At 32.9% G+C, this 20,231-nt stretch overlaps 1 pseudogene; it reads left to right on the top strand.

Annotated features, from left to right (window-relative positions):
- The first annotated feature begins 10,559 nt into the window (after window positions 1-10,559).
- LOC143544531 (putative disease resistance RPP13-like protein 1) lies at window positions 10,560-14,649 on the top strand (annotated as a pseudogene).
- The last annotated feature ends 5,582 nt before the right edge of the window (window positions 14,650-20,231 follow it).

The raw sequence follows: 20,231 nt of genomic DNA on the forward strand, positions 1-20,231 counted from the left end.
ATAAACTTAACAGGGTCGATGATTAACTAACATTTAAGGTACTTACTTTCTCGCTATTGGCTGAGGTGGCAAAATTGACGGGTTGGGTAACGAGTCAAAATGAGTAATTTGTGTATGGTGCGGGCCGCGTTGGATTAAGCTTAAAACTCTTTTTTGACCAAAATTATATATAATTAATATTACAAAATTTACATTAATTTAAAAATTTTGATCGAAATGATTTACGAGGTTTGACGCATTAAAATTACATTTTGGCTGAATTCGTCCCGTTTGACCACATTCAAGGGTGATTTCAACCTCTTTTGACACCATCAAGGGTGATTTCAACACATTCATCCATATATTATCAACTGGCTATGTAAAAAAAAATTTAAAATTATTTTAATGTCTTTTTTTATTTTATTATTTTTCTTTAAATATGTATTTTTTATTTTTATAGTATGGTACTGTAAGGAACATAACCGAAACTGACTGAATTCACGTCAACTTGTTAGAGTTAAAGCGTAACCTGAATCGTATCCTTTACTCTAGGATGATCTTAACCATATCTTCAAGTTTTCTATTTTTTTTTTTAAGTTGATTTCTCGAGTCAAGTTGTATTCTGCTTGAAATATTTTATTGTCCCCAAATTAGTGATTTTTAATGTTTGGCACTTATTTAGGCATGTGAAGCTGATGAAACAGATGTGGTTTATCCTAGAGACAACGAATATGCAGCAACGGTATCTGATTCATTGGAAGATTCTCAACCTCTTGAAGAAGATTCTAATGTTGTAATTAATTAGCAACAAATACAGCAACATAGGCCTAGTGATAATCAGATGGATGTACCTCAATCTTTATCTGGACTCGAATCAAGTACTCATTCAAACTAAAATACCAAATATCATGTGTCGATATTTATAATCGGACTCTCATAATCTCATCTGCTGTTATATGTAATTGTAAATGGTCTTATGGCATCATTACTATATTTTAAAAACAAAATATTTGTCTAGCCAGTTTTTTACACCAAAAGTAAAGCAATATGACATGAAATACTATTACATGCCGAATGAGATAATAATTTACACAAATCAAAAATCAATATTAGTCAAGACAATGTGTATCCCTGTCATAGACACGTTATTTATTTTGATAACTGATTTACTTTTCAATATCATATGTATTAACAATTACTCAGGAACGATATTAAAATTTGAAATACATTTTAACTGTTATATGTAATTTGGAAAGGTAGCCATCAGGCTATGCGTAGTGGAGGGGCTACAATTGTGGGCGAATTGCGCCGTGTGGCGCCCAGTCAGCAAGGGGTAAGAATTTGTTTTTGGGGTGTAATGGTGTAGGGGCTACAACTTGTAATATAATAATATATATAATATATATATATATATATATGTGTGTGTATATAACACACACACAATCCATACATGCCGGCCCCACCAACCAAACAATTCGTGCCTTCTTCCAGTGACAAATTCTCCTCGCCTGCGCCCCTTTTCGCCCAGGGGGCGGTGTTCGCCTGCGCCCCTTCTCGCCCCATTTCACCCAAATTCGAGCCCCACTACACTTGGCCTCACTATTTAATTTGGTGGGGTTTATACCTTGCTTACCTAAAGGTTTCTTCTATTTGACGTTGCGGGTTTAAATCTCACTCATGTGTCATACATCTTGGGTTAAAGGCTAGATGAAGCACCACCAGTGCCGACCCGTGGGTCAACGAAAACAAGTTAGGGCGTTAGGCCACACTTAATTAAGGCCTCTAAGTTTTAAAAAAATTATATATATAGAAATATTATAATGGGTAATATAAATTCAAAGTAATGTATTGGTGTAGTGGTTGACTTATCACTACTACAAAAACAAGCATTTGCTACCAAATTTTTGTTACGAATGAAATCTGTTGCAACTTTTGCTACGAATTAACTACGGATTAGCTACAGATATTCCGTCACAAATGAAATCCATAGCAAAGCTCGTAGCAAAATCCATAGCAAATTTGAGAAAGTAAGTATGTTAAAAAAAACTTGAACAAATTCGTATCAAACTACGTAGCAGAATCGAAAAAGTAAGAATTTAAAAAAAAACTTGAACAAATTCGTAGCAAAATCCGTAGCAAAATGAAGAAAATAAATAATTTAAAAAACCTTGGATAAATCGTAGCAAAATCCATAGCAAAGTTGAATATTAAAAATAAAACTTGAACAAATCCGCTGCTGCAAGATCTTTATCAAACTCAAGAAAATAAATATATTAAATCTAATTAAAAGTAACGTAACAAAATTGGTAGCATAATACTTAGCAAAATCTAAAGTTAATGTTTAAAAACAATTAAATAAAATCAATCAGTAGAAATCCTCAAATCCATACCAAACTCAAGAATCAACAATTTTAAGATAATTAATATAATCTAGAAAATTTCATAGCAAAGTCCAGTAATAAAAAGTATTTTAGAAGCGAATATAAAACCAGTTAACATCATGGTAAGCAACAATATCAATAACAAAAATAAGAAAAACAATTGGTGGAGGGTTTGGTCTAACTTGCAAAGTCATTGAAGTTACGTGTTAATGTGAAGTTGCTCCCCTTGAGATCATGTGTTTGATCTCGCAAAAAAACAGATTTAGTGTAATTTAGCCGTTAAGAAAATGAGAATATAAAGTGTTAGACCAAATAAACCCAACAATTAAAGCCCGGCAATTGTATGGAATGGACGGAAGAATGAAATGGACAATGGATTTAATTGTCCCATTTTGTTAACCTATGAAAATTGAATAAATCGTTGTTTTATGTGTTTGATATGCATAAATAAAATACAAATGATAAAAATGCTCCAGCCTCCAAATGAATATGTACACATACACACACACAAACATATATATATATATGTGTGTGTTAAAATAAGCATGATTCACGTATAAAAAATAGCATGGCTGGCGTTTGACCGCCTAGCCCGACTTTTGATCGCCTCCGACTAATAAAAAAGGTAGGGGTTCGAGGACCGACTATTCGACCTTGGAATCTGACTTTTACAACATTATGTGTGTGTATAGGTAAAAGATCCAATACAACAATCGTTATCATACATTAGGTACAAGAGAACATGTATTCATGAAATTGATCCATGAAATCACATCACATGATCTTGAAATCATTAATCTATATCCAATTAATCAACAAATTATCCAGAAAACATATATGGATCGTCAATCGATCAATTTTTGACTTTCTTAACGTAAAACGTTTTCTAAGCATAATTATGAAAAACTAATATGGATTTGAGTGAATTGGATTTTAATATTGACCGTTTTTTGTAAATGGATTGAGCGTGATTCACGCATCAAATATACGATAACCGATTATTGTCTATCGTCTAGAGTTTATATGTTGCATATTAATATTACAACATAACACAACTAGTTAATTATTTTTATTTTATTTTATATGACATTGATAATAATTGTAAATCTAAAAAGCATTTGTTTTCGTGTAATTTGTTTTAATTTATCAATGAGAATGAACTTTTAGCGTGGATTAAAATTTTAAATTCCCTATCAATATTTCAAATTTTCAAGGTCCCTCTATTTTTATACCTGCCCCAAATTTCCCGGCCACCTAGTTAATATTGCCGCTATATCTATACTATATATAATACATCAAACAAGGGTAAATTAAGACACTCATTTTTAAGTAATTTACAACACTTAAAGCATAAAGTACATGTATTAGTAAGGGTAAACATGTCTTTTAAACAAAATTCATTCAACTTACAAGTTTGGTCCCTCATCTTTAACCATATTATGTTTTTAATTTAACTTGTAAACTAACTTCCCACCCATGATTTTTAAACGACTATAGTCTTTTCATACGTTAATATTTTTATAAATAAATTACAAAATAAAAACCAGCATTTTATTCTCTTTAATTTGGATATGATATTGTTGTATTTTTTTTCATTTTAAATAAATTAATATGTTACGTAGGGGTGTTCAGTGTCGGTTTTGATGGTTTTTAAGTTAAACTTTTGAGTCCAACCGTTAATACTGATTTTTGTCGTCCAAAACCAAACTCAACCATTGAAATTTGAAACCATATCGTTACTAACGGCCCGGTTCCAGTTTGGTTTCACAGTTTAAACTTTAATAATAAATTTAGTTTAAAATAATTAATAATTTAAATGTACCGTCAATTTTAACTATAAACCAACATAATATGATACTTAAGATGATCATTAATAAAAAATGATAATTTTACCATATAAATGATAAATATTAATGGAAGATCTAGGACGTGAAATAATAACAACAAAGATTACAAAGGAATCATATTGTAATTAGGTTAATTTACAGTCTTTTCTGGTTTCATATGGTCGGTTGCCGATATAAACCGCGAAACAACCGTTCACTACGTTTTGAAAATTTTGAAACCGACCAACAAACCGAAAGTAAAAAAGAAAAAGAAAAAAAGAAGTCAAACCAATGACCGATTTAAACGATTTCAAGGTTTTAACCGAACCATAAACACTTATATTTGTACGTGATTAGCATATTCAAACACCCGCTGTATCGCGCTGACACCCGTCTAGTTATAATTAAACCCATTAGATTTTATATTTGTAGATGTGGTTTCCTACCCAAATTCCTTTAAATCGTTTAATTGTGCTTTTCCTCAAACCACCACCAGTTTGAAATTGTTCGACCTCAGCAATCGACCCCCCACCCTCCCTGAATTGTTTCGACTACTACAATCAATCACGTTCCAATTGCGATTGTGTAAGTGTGTATACAGGTTCCACTCAATTATATGCCAATATTTTTTCTATTTGTTTATAGTCCTAATTTTAATTTTATTTTCATCGTATTTGCTCTGAAAACACCGTGCATTTCTTTTAAATTTATGTTGTTCGAAGGTTACTATTTTCTGTTACGTTGTTCTATTTCATTTGTTCTTTTATGAGATAAGTGGATATTTGGTAAATTATTTTTCAATAATACTTGTGATTTGCATGGATTGTTAGTTTGATTTTGATCTATGATGTTCTAGGTTTATAATTAGCATTTCATGTAACTTAATGTCCCTGGATATGATTTTTTTTTAGTTGAAAATTTGAGATTGTTAGTTTGATCTTTAGGTAACAAAGTAAGTTTGTTTATGAAGATAGATAATGGAATTCTATATGCGATCGAAATAAGCAATCCCAAACACCCCTTTAGTGAAATTATTGAGCTTGTTTGTTTGTTTTCTTCTTTTTTTTGTTTTTTTAGGCCCATGGGCATGCCATATTTCACTGGCGAGGAACCATTAAGGATCTTCTATTTGATTCAAGTATGTAAGTATCCTCTTAACTTATTAAACCAACAAAAGGTTATTATCAACTGAAACTTCTTTTAAATGAGATGGTTTTCTCTGTTTTAGGTTTGTATAGCAGCACGAAACTCGCAAACTTCATAACTACAAGTGCACCAACTAAAGGAAAAAATAGAGGACTTGGGAGCAAATTAAAATAGAGAAGCATGTTATGGAGAAAATTGAAGAGAATACGAGATTATAAACTTTATTGTATTGCTTTTGATTAATTTAGATCTTGTATTTTATTGGATATTATATATTATTGGTTTGAATACATATCTTTAGTATGATATTTTATATTTGTTATTTATATATAATGTTTATAGGAAAAAATATATACAGAAAACAAAATAAAAAAAAAGTTTTTGAAAAATTATGAAAATAATTTGTACCAAAATCTGTAGCAAAAGTCAACAAAATCGGTAGCAAAAACCATAGCAAATTTCAGTAACCGAATTTGTTGCTAAAATTGTAGCTGAAAATTTGTAGCTAACAATTCGTAGCTAGAAAACTGTAGCAAATTCGGTAGTTTAAAATCGTAGCAAAGTTTGTAGCTAAAAGATCGTGGCTAAAACAACGTAGCAAAATTTGGTAGCTAAAAATTCCGTAGCAAATAATTATGTAGCAAAATAGGTAGCTAATGTAGGTAAAATAGCAACGTCCTTTATTGTAGCAAAACCCGTAGCAAAATATCATTTCATAGATAAATTCCGTAGCAAATAATTTAACTACGAGACTTATAGGTACGAACCAAATCCGTAGCAAATCCGTAGCAACATGGGTGTTTGCTACGAAATAGCTACGGATTTGACCGTAGCAAATACCTATTTTTGTTGTAGTGTTAGTTGTTACTAAAGTATATGTTACTAGTTTGAGGCCCGTGTATTACACGGGTAATTGTTAAAAGTTTTAGGCTGTAACCATTAAGTGAAATATAGTTAACAAAATGATCATATATTTTATATGGTTACAATTTACATTAAAAATACAAAAATTACATAACTAAGATTACACAAATATGTTACAAATAGGTAAAACCTCCATTGTACATTACATTTGTGATTGTAATGGTTGGTACACATTGTTTATCATATATCAAAATCTTTAGTCCATGTCTACTTGTAACTCTTGATAAGGGAACATATATGTATGCTTATAACTCTTGATATAGGCACGTATAGTTGTGAGTGTGACAAATAAGATTCTTCAAGTGCATGTCAACCCTAGATAAATGATAAAATATCCATGAAACTATAAAAAAAATATTCACACACATAAAATATCATACATTTTAATCAATTAATATAATATCATTTGAGATCATCTACTCATGTTTATTCCAAAAACATGATTATCCAAAAAAACAGATTACCTGAACTTTGATGATATAGTCATCGTTATAAACTTTATAATTTGAAATTGATTTATCATGATAAATTTGGTGTTATTAATATTCTGTGTATGATAAATTTTTACTTGATTTATATTTTACAATTAACAATTGTATAATCAAGCAACATATAAAACCAGAAATTAAAATATAACAAAATGATTTTTTTTATTTCATGTTAGTGAAAAATGACAAAGAAATACTAACCTTAAAGTCATGTTCAAACAAAAGTGATTATTCTGAGTTAGCAGGATATTAGAATTTTTAAAGTTACATAAAGTGAATGTAGTAATTCTTATTTAAAATAGTTGAAAGTATTAGATAAGAAATGTTTAAATTTTAAATACTAATCCCGTGTTATTAGTTAACATTATGGGAGTTGTTGGAATATTTAATTAATCGATATCTATATTTTAACAACTTATAGACAAAAAGCAAAGATTTCGGATTTGTTGGAAGCATGGTAAATGACTTTTAACCGGATTAACTATTTTTTTATATTAATGTGAATATATATGTTTCTTAAGCATTTTGGTCTGAGTTATATAAGAAAATATTGAAAACTAAATATTGTTTTTCTTATTGCTAAACCCTTTATACTAAGCAAAAAAATCATATAAATAAATGACATACCATATAGTAAATCGGTATACATATAGATTATAATTATCATATTCTTCAATAATAGGTATTCTCCATGTTTGTAATATTTATACAAAACGTTTGGAGAAAATGAAGAAAATACACATTTTCCTGAGTTCAAATTACACATTGTTGCTCGAATCCGAGTTTAGAAAGACAATTTGTAGTTTACCATACAAATCTAAATTATTCGATAATGATGCACCTTTTATTTGCTTTAATTTTACTTGTGACTTTAAAATTTTATTCTAACAAACCTGCAACGTCAATTTTAGTATTTCCTTATATTCTTATTTCACCATTACATTAATGTTAATGAATGAATTGATTAAGATTTACATGCCATAAAAACAAACTTGAATCTCATATATTGAAATAGCTTAAAAGATAAGGGTTATATATTGAAATAAATGAAAAAAGATGAGGAGGGCTATGAGATTGACAAGTGACAAAAGTAGGTAGTCTTTTATTAGAAGAGATAGATGAGTTTAAAATTTGTAATAAGGAAAAAAAATTCTTATCAATTGTCAGTAGAGGTGCACAAAAGAACCGGTTCCGGACCCGACCCTACCCTACCCGCAGGTATGGATCGGGCTTTGGTTTCCCCCCGAGAACTGTACCCGGAAACGGAACCGGCCCGATCCCGGTGGAACCGGTTCTGCCAATACCCGGTCAAAACCCGACCCTACCCTACCCGAAACCCAAAAAAACCCGATGGAACCGGTTAAATACCCGACTATTCCTGAAACCGGTTCCTACCCAGACCGGTTTGGACTTTTGTTGACCATACCCGGTTTCGGATCCTGAGAATACCCATTTTGTGCACCTCTAATTGTTAGTAAGCAATTTTTTTTCTTAACTGTCATAAAAGGCCCAAAATCTTATTTTCGATTTAGGCCTTCACATTCGTTGAGCCGACCCTAAACACCACTAGGTAAATTAGGCCTAACAACATCAAACCCTCCTAAGAGCTTTCCAGAGATCTAGCCAATGTTTGTCGTTGAAAAAAGTTTTTGGAAAGAATACATTAAACATTATGCAACATTGCAACTAAACGTTACATAAATTAGCATAACCCCGATACATAAATATATAATTGGGTTATAAATATACATATATAAATATGTTTTAAAAAGTAGGGTAAGGATCTGAAGAGAACCTTTTACAAATTGAAAACTTTGAGAACCATTTTGAACCACTAAAAACATCTTTAAAAAAATCATAAAATAAAAAATAATATAAATTTTAAAAAAGTAAAAAAACCAAAATTCTTATATTTCATTCCGCTTTTAATTAAAAATAAATAAATAAAATAAAAAAAAACGTCGTATTATACGCATATGTATAATTTTATATAATCTTTAGTTACGTAATATACACATATACAGTATCATTTATCTTAAATTATACACATGTGTACAAAAAAACATGTAAATGTACATATATGTATATATTATACATATGTGTATATAATTTAGCTAAACCGAGTTTTTTTATGAAACCGGGATGATAAAATAAGAATTTTGATTTTTTTACTTTTTTGATTTTTGTGTTTTTTTTATTTTATGATTTTTTTTTTATTTTTGGGTTTTTTGTGGTTCAAAATGGATATCATAGTTCTCAATTTCAAAAAAATTCTCTCAATATTCTGATCCTTAAAAAATATACTTTTTTTATAAAATAAACAAATATTTAATGATATTTTTTTATATATTCATTAATTAGGTTGTTAAATGTTAATGTTGTTAGAAGCTCATTAATAAAGCAAGCTAAAGTACAAATTCAAAAAGAACATGAAAATTCAGCCCAAAAGTCGTTATGAATAAGGTGGGCCTAAACATTTTATCATATTCATTTGACACTCCTTGAATGTCATTGGTCCACGACATCATAGCTAGGTGAAGAGTAAAAACTTAAAAACGCATGACGTTTATATTTGTTGTCTTTAGGAACTGCTTCATGATAAACCACTGGAACCAGTCTTTTACTTTTAGAATATTCAACACGCCTTTGTCATGTGCAAGCTATTAATAACTATCTTTATTATTTATCGAACAGAAGTTAAACACTTTGAAAACTAATAAAATCTCGTTTAAACCATAAAGCCTAAGAGTTTGGTGGTTTGGTTTAACGTTTGTAAAGGTTTGTGGCGCTAATGTTTGTAAAAGTTTGCGGCGCTAATGTGGTTGTTTGTAAAAGTTTGTGTTGTAGATGCTCTTAGTGGCTCATGATACTCTATTATTCTTTCGTTAAAATCAGTCGAACCAGAACGTGAATACCATTGCAAATCAGAATAACTCAAAAGTTAATTTTGACACAATATCCTAAATGATTTTTTTAAAATTATTGTTATTATTATTATTATTATAATTATGCATGTTTTAAAATCATAGTTAATTAATGACTATTAATGAAACCAAAAACCAATTGGTCCAACGGTAGCTTTATTATTTTTCTTATAAAAAGTCATGGGTTGAAGTCTCACATGTAGTATTTTGTTTTGGGTTTTCCTAGTTGTAGGTTCCCTCATGCAAGGGTGGACCTACATAGTAAATTTTGTGCCTTTGCTGTTCATAAAAGAAAAAACTTTTGAAAAAGAAAGTGTTATATCTATATGTTTTATCAATTCAAACCATTTTGAACAGTTATCAAGAGAGTTTAGTTATTGTTTACAATAATATGGTTGTAGAACAGTAGATCATTAACAAGTACTAAAGTAGTTTTTTTTCCAACATGCCACAACTTTTGCATTGTGCCAAATGAAAGTGATAAAACAAAAAACCGAAAGATGGTATTTCCTAGGCCCCGAGTCACAACCATTATGCTTCCTGGACGATACATATATTCATAGAATTATAAAACCACATTTGGCTTGCAAAACACTTTATAGTCTCTAGACAAACCATAGATTCACTCTCGAACCCTACATAATTGATCCGTTAACCAAACAAAAGGTTTGTTAATGTGTACTTTTTTTTTAGCAATATATCAAAACATTCTAATTATGTTGCAGTTAGAATATTCAAAGTTCTACATTGTACATGTCATCATCAAGTGTTTACAAGTCGGATGTTTTTATTAATGTACATAATTCATCTTTTCCAAATAGAAAACAATAATTGCTTCACAAAATCAAGACAGCAACAGATAAAAAAATAAAACAAAAACATGATATTAGATCACTTTATCCTACTAATAATATGTGGTTGAGTGGAAGTCATGAGTCAACTATTCCATTGCTTCATCAGTTTCTTTAAACCAACAACGAAAAATAAAAAGAAACAATCATTTTTCCTGCCTGCAATGGCTGTTGCTGAAATCTTTCTCGCCCCATTCATCACTGTTCTTTTTGATAAGCTGGCCTCTGCTGACTTGATCAGCCTTGCTCGATCCACCGGAATCTATTCTCAGATCAACAGATGGAAGAAAACCCTGTCCCAGATCCAGTCTGTGCTTGCTGATGCAGCCCAGAAACAAATAAGCGAAAAGTCTGTTCAATTATGGCTGCATGATCTGCAAGATTTGGCCTACGACATAGACGATATACTCGATGATTTAGCGACTGAAGCGATGAGGCGCAAGTTGAATCAAGAAACTGTTACTAGTAAGGTATTGAAGATCATCCCAACATGTTGTATTGATTTGTCTCCTTATAATATTATGTATGGTCAAAAGATGAGTTTTAAGTTAGATCAGATTACAACCAGATTGCATAATCTTGCTGAGCAGAAATATAGTTTGGGTTTGTCTGATAACGTTGCACGGTCCGTTAGAAAAACTAGAAGACTAGAGGAAACTTCACTGGTTGACGAGTCGAAAGTTGTGGGTCGTGACAGGGATAAACATGCATTGCTCGGGATGTTGTTAGGGGATGAAACATGTATGCAAAATGTCAGTGTTATATCCATTGTTGGTCTTGGAGGGATAGGCAAAACAACCCTTGCTCAAGTTTTGTACAATGAAAAGAAAGTGAAAGATCATTTTGAAATCATGGCATGGGTTTGTGTTTCGGATGAGTTTGATGTGCTTAGTATTAGCAACGCTATATATCAAGCTGTAGCCGGGGACACTCGAAGTTTTGCTAATCTAAATCTTTTACAGGAGGCGCTTACACAAAAACTTTCAAACAAAAGGTTCCTATTTGTTCTAGATGACGTGTGGAACGAAAATTACAAGGAATGGCAAGTCCTTCAACGCCCTTTCGTTGTAGGTGGGAGTGGTAGTAAAATTGTAGTAATGACCAGGAAGTCCTCAGTAGCATCCATCATGGACCTGGTTCATGCTTACATTTTAGATGTTTTGTCACATGAAGAAGCTCTATCTTTATTAGCTCAACATGCGTTCGGTGAACAAAATTTTAATAAACATCCATCGCTTAAATTTCATGGTGAAGGTATCGTGAAGAAATGTGATGGATTTCCTTTGGCATTAATAATGCTAGGAAGGATGTTGAGATCAAAATCAAATGATGAAGACTGGGAGGAGCTATTAAACAGCGAGGTATGGAGTTTAGAGGCCGAAAGTGAAATTCTTCCGTCTCTAAGACTAAGCTATTATGATCTCCCTCCGCATTTGAAACAAGTGTTCGCATATTGCTCTTTATTTAGCAAGGACTACTTATTTGACAAAGATGAACTCGTGCTATTATGGATGGCAGAAGGGTTTTTATACGAGTCAAATGGAAATAAAACAATGGAACGTTTGGGGGAAGAATATTTTGAAGCGTTGAAATGTAGGTCTTTTTTCCAGCATTCAACTAGTGAGAAATCTCAGTATAAAATGCATGACCTGATAAATGACTTGGCTAAAAGTGTTGCCGAAGAGTTTTTCTTTCGGTTCGACGATAAGATGGAAGTTAATGATACGAATGAAGCTTTAGAGAAGTCCAGATATGTTTCACTTACTCATGAAAAATATTATGGACGTTACCAAAAGTTCATGGCATGTCAAAGAGCTTGACGAATGCACACTTTGTTATCAATGCCATTTTCCATACCTAGTTTCTCATTCCTATTTTTATCGACAAAGATTGTTAACGATTTACTACCACAATTACAATTCTTGAGGGTGATAAGCCTAACAAATTGTTCATTAAGAGAGATACCACAATCCATCGGTAGTCTCAAGCATATCCGGTACCTCAATTTTTCTGGAACTTACATCACATGTTTGCCAGAGCAAGTCAGTGACCTTTATAATCTCCAAAGTTTATTGCTTTCTGGTTGCTTTCAGTTATCTAGCTTGCCTAAGAGTTTTGTAAAACTAATAAACCTACGGCATTTGGACATCAGCGGTACTCCTTTGCTGAACCAGATACCCAAGGGGATTGGTAGTTTAACAAGTCTACAAACTCTATCCAAAGTCATTGTTGAGGGAACGGATGGGTTTAAAATAACTATGCTCAAGGACCTTTCACATCTTCGAGGCCGACTTTCCATCATTGGGCTACACAAAGTGATAAGTGCAATACATGCAAGGGAGGCCAACTTATGGCAAAAGACGGGTATCGATGATTTGGAGATGGAATGGAGTGACGTGTTTGATCATTCACGAAATGAGTTAACTGAATATGAAGTACTTGAAGCACTAAGACCACATAACAGATTGAGAAACTTGAAGATATGTTTCTACAAGGGCGCTAAATTTCCAAATTGGATCGAGAATCCCACATTTGTTCAGTTAACACAGCTCACATTAGAAGGATGTAGAAATTGTAGTTATCTACCAACACTTGGACATCTAAGTTCACTTCAAAAGTTAACTGTCAAAAGCATGTATGGGATGAAGACTCTCGGACGCGAGTTTCTTGGGCCTGTGAATTCTTACGGTGGTGCCGCATTTCCTTCACTTGATGTTTTGGAATTTTATGATATGGAAGGTTGGGAAATATGGTCAAATAATTGTGTGAAGGTAACTGGGTTGTTGGATCATTTCCTTGTCTTCGTGAAATTTCGATAGATAATTGTCCAAAACTAGCAACAGTTTCTATTGGATTAATACCTTCACTTCAGGTTTTAAACATACAAGGATGTTGTGAACCTGTGTTTAGTAGTATGGTTTGCGTGTCCTCATCAATTCTTAGGTTGAAAATGGGTTATATTAATGGACTTACAAGATTAAATGGAGAAATTTTACAACACCTTGGAGTAACTGAATATATATGCATTAGATGGTGTGATGAATTGCGATACTTATGGGAGTTGGAAACACAAGGTTCTAACATTCTTATCAGTTTGGAGATTCTAAGAATAGAATCTTGTGAAAATCTGGTATCATTGGGAAATAAAGAAGTTAACTTGGAATCGATTAAAAAAGTAAGTTTTCGCAGTTGTCACAGACTTGAGAGTTTCAGTTGTCCAAAAAGTATTAGGAAGTTGGTGATTTTCGATTGTCCTTCTATTACATACTTGACCTACCAAACAGCAGGTGCAATCCCATCCTCCATGAAGATTCTTGACGTTTGCGGCTGCGATAACCTGGAGGAGAGTTGGCTTTTCCGTAACTTCTTGTCAACACTTTTCATTTGTAGATTACCGAATTGAGGTCATTCCCTGAAGGATGCTTAGCTCATCTCACAAATTTAACCATTTCACATTGTGACATTATAGAATCCATCCACGAGGAAGCCTTCGGTTATCTTCCGCTTCTTCACATTAGAGCTCTTCATATCTTTGGTTGTAAGAATCTAAAGTCATTTCCTTATGAACAGTTGCAAAGTGTCACATCTTTGGAAGTGCTAACCATAAGAAACTGTCCAGTTTTAGACTGCTCCTTTCCTTGCTGTTTATGGCCTCCTAATCTAATTGCACTAACTATAGGAGGATTAAAGAAGCCTATGTCAAAGTGGGGGCTACAAAATTTCCCAACATCACTTGTTAGACTACACTTACATGGAGAAAACTCAGGAGTGGTTTCATTTGCTTCATGGTCTTTTGTTCTTCCATCAACTTTAACTTTTCTACAAATCCGAGGTTTTACAGATTTAGAAACAGTATCCAAGGGCCTACAACACCTCACCTGCATCAAACAACTTCATATTGGGTCTTGTCCAAAGCTTAAAGATCTACCAGAGACATTGCTTCCATTGTTGTCAAGTTTGAGTGTGAAGTATTGTTGGAAGCTGCAAAAAAAGTGTTGTATAAATGGGAGCTACTGGCCCATCATCTCAAAAATCCCTTTTCTTGATGTATGATTTGTAAAGTGCTCTCTTTATCTCTCTCTATATTTGTATTTCTAAAAGATATTCAATAATAGATGTTTTCAGAGAAAACTAAACTAATTAAAAAGAAAAAAGGAACAAAATTTGTAAGGACTAATCCCAGCTATTGTCTGCTTAAATGTCTAAAGTATTGCTCTACTTAAACATTTGGAGTGTCATGCTCAAACATGTCATGATTGTAATTTTGTTATCAAAGAATTAGCAATTGATGATAAAATTGTCTTGTCTACAGTTATAAAGTAAGCTGCTCGAACCAGCTCATGTAACATGTACATTTTATTAGTAAAGAAACAAAAAGATATGAGAGAAGTTTTATATAAAATATAACTGATCAGTGAAATAAGAATATAGCTTATGCAGTGGAATTGAGATTAACACTTCCTCATCCTTGGAACAACCATCTGCATATTTATACATACGCATTTATATATAAATATATATATATATATATGTAGATATCAGTTTTTCAGATGGTATATGAATATAAGGCTAAACATGAAGTCATCAAATTTGTGCTTTTTTAAAATGGCTGAGCCGCCCCTTAAATGTGATGCACTAGTTAGTGCGTGTCTAATTAGACCGTCATATCTTGTTAGATATGTGTAGTTGTGTATCTGTGAAATCTAGATAAAGGATTACCTCTTTTGAGTCATGATTATAGTTTCTTAAGGCGGATAAATATTATTAGATAAAAAAACGCTACTAACAGGAGCTAGAGCAAACAAATACATGACTAGGTAAAAGAAACTTAGCTGAAACTAAAGTTATAATCCAAAGAAACATGTTCACCTTAATATATCTGTCAGAATTATTGACCTCATTTTCGATTTATTGTTGAAGATTTTATCATTCCGCTTTCCATAAAACCAAGATGAAGCAAGGAAAATTGCTAGCTTGTGTCCCCTACCCTTGAGGCAAATGGCATTCTTTGGGATCGTAAGAGCCTGTAGGGCTGATATGGGGAAAATGAAGGCAACTCACCCCAGGCTCTAATATCTGACCATAAGTCGATACCTCACATAATATTAACATATGAAATTAAAAAAATAAAAGCTTTTAAAAAACTAGTAGTTATTATTTAGTTAAATGTATTACCTATTCAAAAGGCTACCGTGCATTGCGGCGAGTATGCGTCGGGAAGTTGGTTGGTTTCGGTTCGATTTGTTACGTAAAAATTTAGTGGCAAAATTACATTATCAATGTTGAAGAGAGCCCATAAGTAAAAGATGTAATGGCAATTTTCATTATCAAAGTTGAAGTACCAAAAAGTATATATGTCAAACTTGTGTGGCATGTTCAAAAGCTACCATGCGTTGCGGCGAGTGCGTGATAAGAAGTCGGTTGGTATCTGTTTGATTCGTTATAGTAAAGGTTACGTGGCAAAAGTTTCATTACATAAAGCATGTGAAAAATAATTAAAAAAGGCCCCTTAAAATTGCATTAACTAACTGTTGTTAGATGACATTAACGGATATGACTAAAATTGATAGTCCAATGATAATGAAAATATTGTAACATAAAAGCTTACAATATACTATTGGACCAAAATTGATAATTTTAGAAGATCACGACGACCGAAATCAAAGTCCTCTCTTTTATATACTAGCATAGGTGCCCTTGCGTTGCTGCTAGTTCACACAAATTATCTCATCGTATTGGTTTGTAATGTTTGGTGTGGTGTGTAATGGGTTATCAATGCGAGCGCGCTCCCGCATGTGCATATGATTTGTTGGATGTCGTTTTCTTTTTGGAGGGGTTACATTGTGTTTTGTGAAAACATGGGTACCCGCATGATGCAACTGAGTGCGCGCGTAACCCAGCATTGAGCGCATTATAAGTGTCGGTACACACGTTACCTGATGACGGTGTGCACGTAACCCAAAATTATACGCGTAACTCGTGCAAAGCGAGTACGTGTGTAACGGAAGATTGTACACATATAACCGGCATGGGAATTCACATTACCGACATTAATTGTGCTTAACCAACACCGCGCACGTATTTCACACTGATTGGCTCGCTAAAAGATGCTTAAATGAGCTCGAGTCTAAAATTAGTATGTTTAATAAATGACCCCAAGCTTGAGCTTCACTTATCGAGCTTATAATGGCTCGCAAGCCTAATCAACCTATTTATATAAATTTTCATTTTATGTAACATATATATATTATTGTGTATGAAATTATGATAAAAATAACTAAATATAACCAAAAATATATAAAAGGTTATAATAAATGTTTATACATTACTTAATAGATACTAAATGGGCTGAGCTCGATTTTGAAAAACTACTAACGAGCCAAGCTTAAACTAACTTTAAAAATAAAGCTCGAGCTTGGCTTGGCTCGTTTTCACCTAACAATAATAATTAGTAATTGATCTTGATAAATAACTCACATGCGCCGGTAAGTTAAGTTCTGATTATGGATCTTAACAATGTAAAAAGAAAGAATATTAACATTTAAAGTAATGTTAACAAGACCGTTGAATGGGGCTTGTAATGAGGCCCACAACCGATTGATTGCACGTATATTTGAATCATTATATATTCTTCGTTTTTTAAGATCCCACTTACAAAATCGTATTCCTTTCGTTTAAACGGTCTTTCGATGTTAAAATGAACTCAAAACTAACAAATGTTAAAAAAGATAACAAATTGCCATTAAGTAAATAAGTTGTCTCGAATAAGTTGATAACTGTTGCATTTAAGTGTAACCGTTGGACTGTTTGTGTTGTAAATTGTAATGGCTAGATAAATTGGCAAAAGTAGATATAACGGACTGGTTCCAAATCCAAAAACTGGCCTTTCCGTTGTTAAAGTACCAATAATTTCATTGTATAACTTATTGTGAAAATGGTTGTTATGTTGAGCTCCATGTCGCTGATAAATTCTATGGATCCTTTTAATATTATATGGTATAGTCCCATGTAGTGATAGCAAAACTAACTCATTAGTAGTACATTAAAATTAGGAGTGTGAGTTTCTAACATGAAATGAACCTAACACAAAATTTAAGGGTTTGGGTTTGGTAGAAACTGATTCAGATCAGTTTGTTTAGTGCAAAACAAGTATCAATTAACAAGTAGTTGACTGGTCTAACTTAAACTTCCATTATTTTTTATTTCTTGCCCTTTTTTCTATATAAAAAATACACCGTTACATAAACATGTGCAAATATACACACAAGTATTTTATAAAATACTGACACTGCTAGTTTATATTAAATTATTACATCATCTTAGACATTGATTGAGATACCATATAAACAATAAAAATTGTTAAGTTTTATATTAATTCCTTCCGCCCTGCTTACGGTGCGCGCATATAATGTATATATGTGTGAACCCTCGGGTGGGCAAAAGTGAAATTGCACTAATTTTGACGTTATTTTACTAATCTCGTGAAAATAACGTTAAAAGTGGCGGAAGGTTAATCAGGCATCATGTGGTGGCGTTGATAGCCGAAAGACAAGGGTACATGCACCGATCAGCCGGTATCCCGATGATTGAGTGCTATGTGCCTCATGTCCAAGGCTTGATGCAAAACTACTATCGAGCAGGGGTTCTTACCGGAAGCAACTTCTCTATCCCTATGGGGTAGAGGTAAGGTTGTCTACATCTTACCCTTCTCAGACCCTACCATTGCTTTGCTATTGGTGGGATATACTGAGTACGATGATGATGATGACGACGACGACATGTTCACATATTCTTTTCTTATACAATTTATTGACATGCTCCAATAATATTCATTTTAAAATCAACAAATCCATACAATGCAAGGATCAAAAACGATAAGCAAAAGGAGTTGGTTTCGTGTAGTGTCAATGAAAAAGTTGAAAAAGATGAACCAATATACTACTTTGGGTTTTACAATATACTTAGTCAATGTACATTTACTAATGCAATATGCACAACTGTGCAAGTAACCCGTGAAAGGAATCACAAGTTGTTACCTGGAAACGTGATTAATAAGAGTTGAGATCAAGTGTTGCGCATTAGGAATAATGAGAAATACGCAAGAAACTTGTTCATGAAGGTAACTTGTTGCTGGTTGACCCCATAGGCCCAAAAGCCACAAGAAATGACTGGATCCACACATAAAGAATCGATAAAAACACCACCCTCAGCTGAAGATTAGCAAATTTAAGGTTTAGACGATAAACCATGAACAAAGATGCAAGGAAACATGTAAATTCTATAACCTTAACTAAAAAAAATCCAGCCAGTGTGAAGAAATCATTAACATGTATAAACTGGGGTGTTAACATTCCAGTCCAGCCAGTTTTGATTGAAGTTTTAGGCCCACCGGTAAGCTTAGTTTTTTAAAAATACAACCGAACAAGCAGGGTTAGTTGGTCGGTCGGAACGACCAAGATAGTCTAATCCTTCGGTTGGGCCAGGTCTTTTTTAGAACCAAATAAGCATGGAATGCCATTCGATATTCGAAAGTACAGTAATTGGTAGGTAAAAAGAAGATGAAACACTTTACATTTTGGGTATTAATAGGTTGACCAATAAAATAACGAAAACTAAAAGCACAAAGTTGGTTTAGTAAATATTCGGCCAGTTCAGTTTACACGGCCGGCTCTTAATTACCAACCATAAACCAAAGTTTTCCAAACGTTATACTTAACTAATCCACTCCTAAACCTACCGAGCCGACCTATTTCTCCCCAATTATGAAATGTTCTTTTTGTCCTTGTTATGAAAACGTGAAGGCAAACCCGAGCCATACTGTCATAAAAATTACCTTTTTGTGATGTTTTACACATGTAACATAAAATATATATCATATATCATCATCGTACTCAGTATATCCCACTAATAGCAATGCTATGGTAGGGTCTGAGGAGGGTAAGATGTAGACAGCCTTACCTCTATCCCATAGGGATAGAGAGGCAGCTTCCGGTGAGACCCCCGGCTCGATAGTAGTTTTGCATCAAGCCTTGGACATAAGGCACATAACACTCAATCATCGGGACACCGGCTGATTGGTGCATGTGCCCTTGTCTTTCGGCTATCAACGCCACCACATGATGCCTGATTAACCTTCCGCCACTTTTAAGGTTATTTTCACGAGATTAGTAAAATAAAATCAAAATTAGTGATATAAAAATAAAAATGGTTGAATTATGATGCCAAGAATAATCCCTAACATACAAACTAAAATGAACAAATAATCTCTCACAAAGGCAGTTTAATTATCTGTTAATATTTTCATACAATTATTTAATAAAATAGATGTAAAATATCTCTTTTATGAATTATAAGCGAACCGAACCCGCAAAAACCAAACGAAACCCATTATGAGAATCAAATTAAAAAAAAAACTGCTTCAAAAAGTAAAATACAAAGTTTTGATTTTTTGTTAGGTAGCCGAAAACCGACCCATGCACCCCCATAGGTTTAGGGAACAAGGCCTTTAGAACCAGATATTCTAGCCTAATTAGGCTTTTTCGGCCAGGTGTTAGGAACTTAGACTTATTACAACTTTGAAATCTAAGGTCTTCATATTATGATGAATGTTAGTCTATCATTGGACCAATCATCACAGAGGTTACAGTAATAACGGTTGCTGCACAACCCCTGACACAAAATCCTGAAATAAAAGTTATATACTTGTACCCTA

This window comes from Bidens hawaiensis, unplaced genomic scaffold (assembly GCF_021521415.1).
Source record: "Bidens hawaiensis isolate Kalapana, Puna unplaced genomic scaffold, B.hawaiensis_p1.1 tig00000888_1, whole genome shotgun sequence".
In the NCBI taxonomy this organism is placed as follows: Eukaryota; Viridiplantae; Streptophyta; class Magnoliopsida; order Asterales; family Asteraceae; genus Bidens; species Bidens hawaiensis.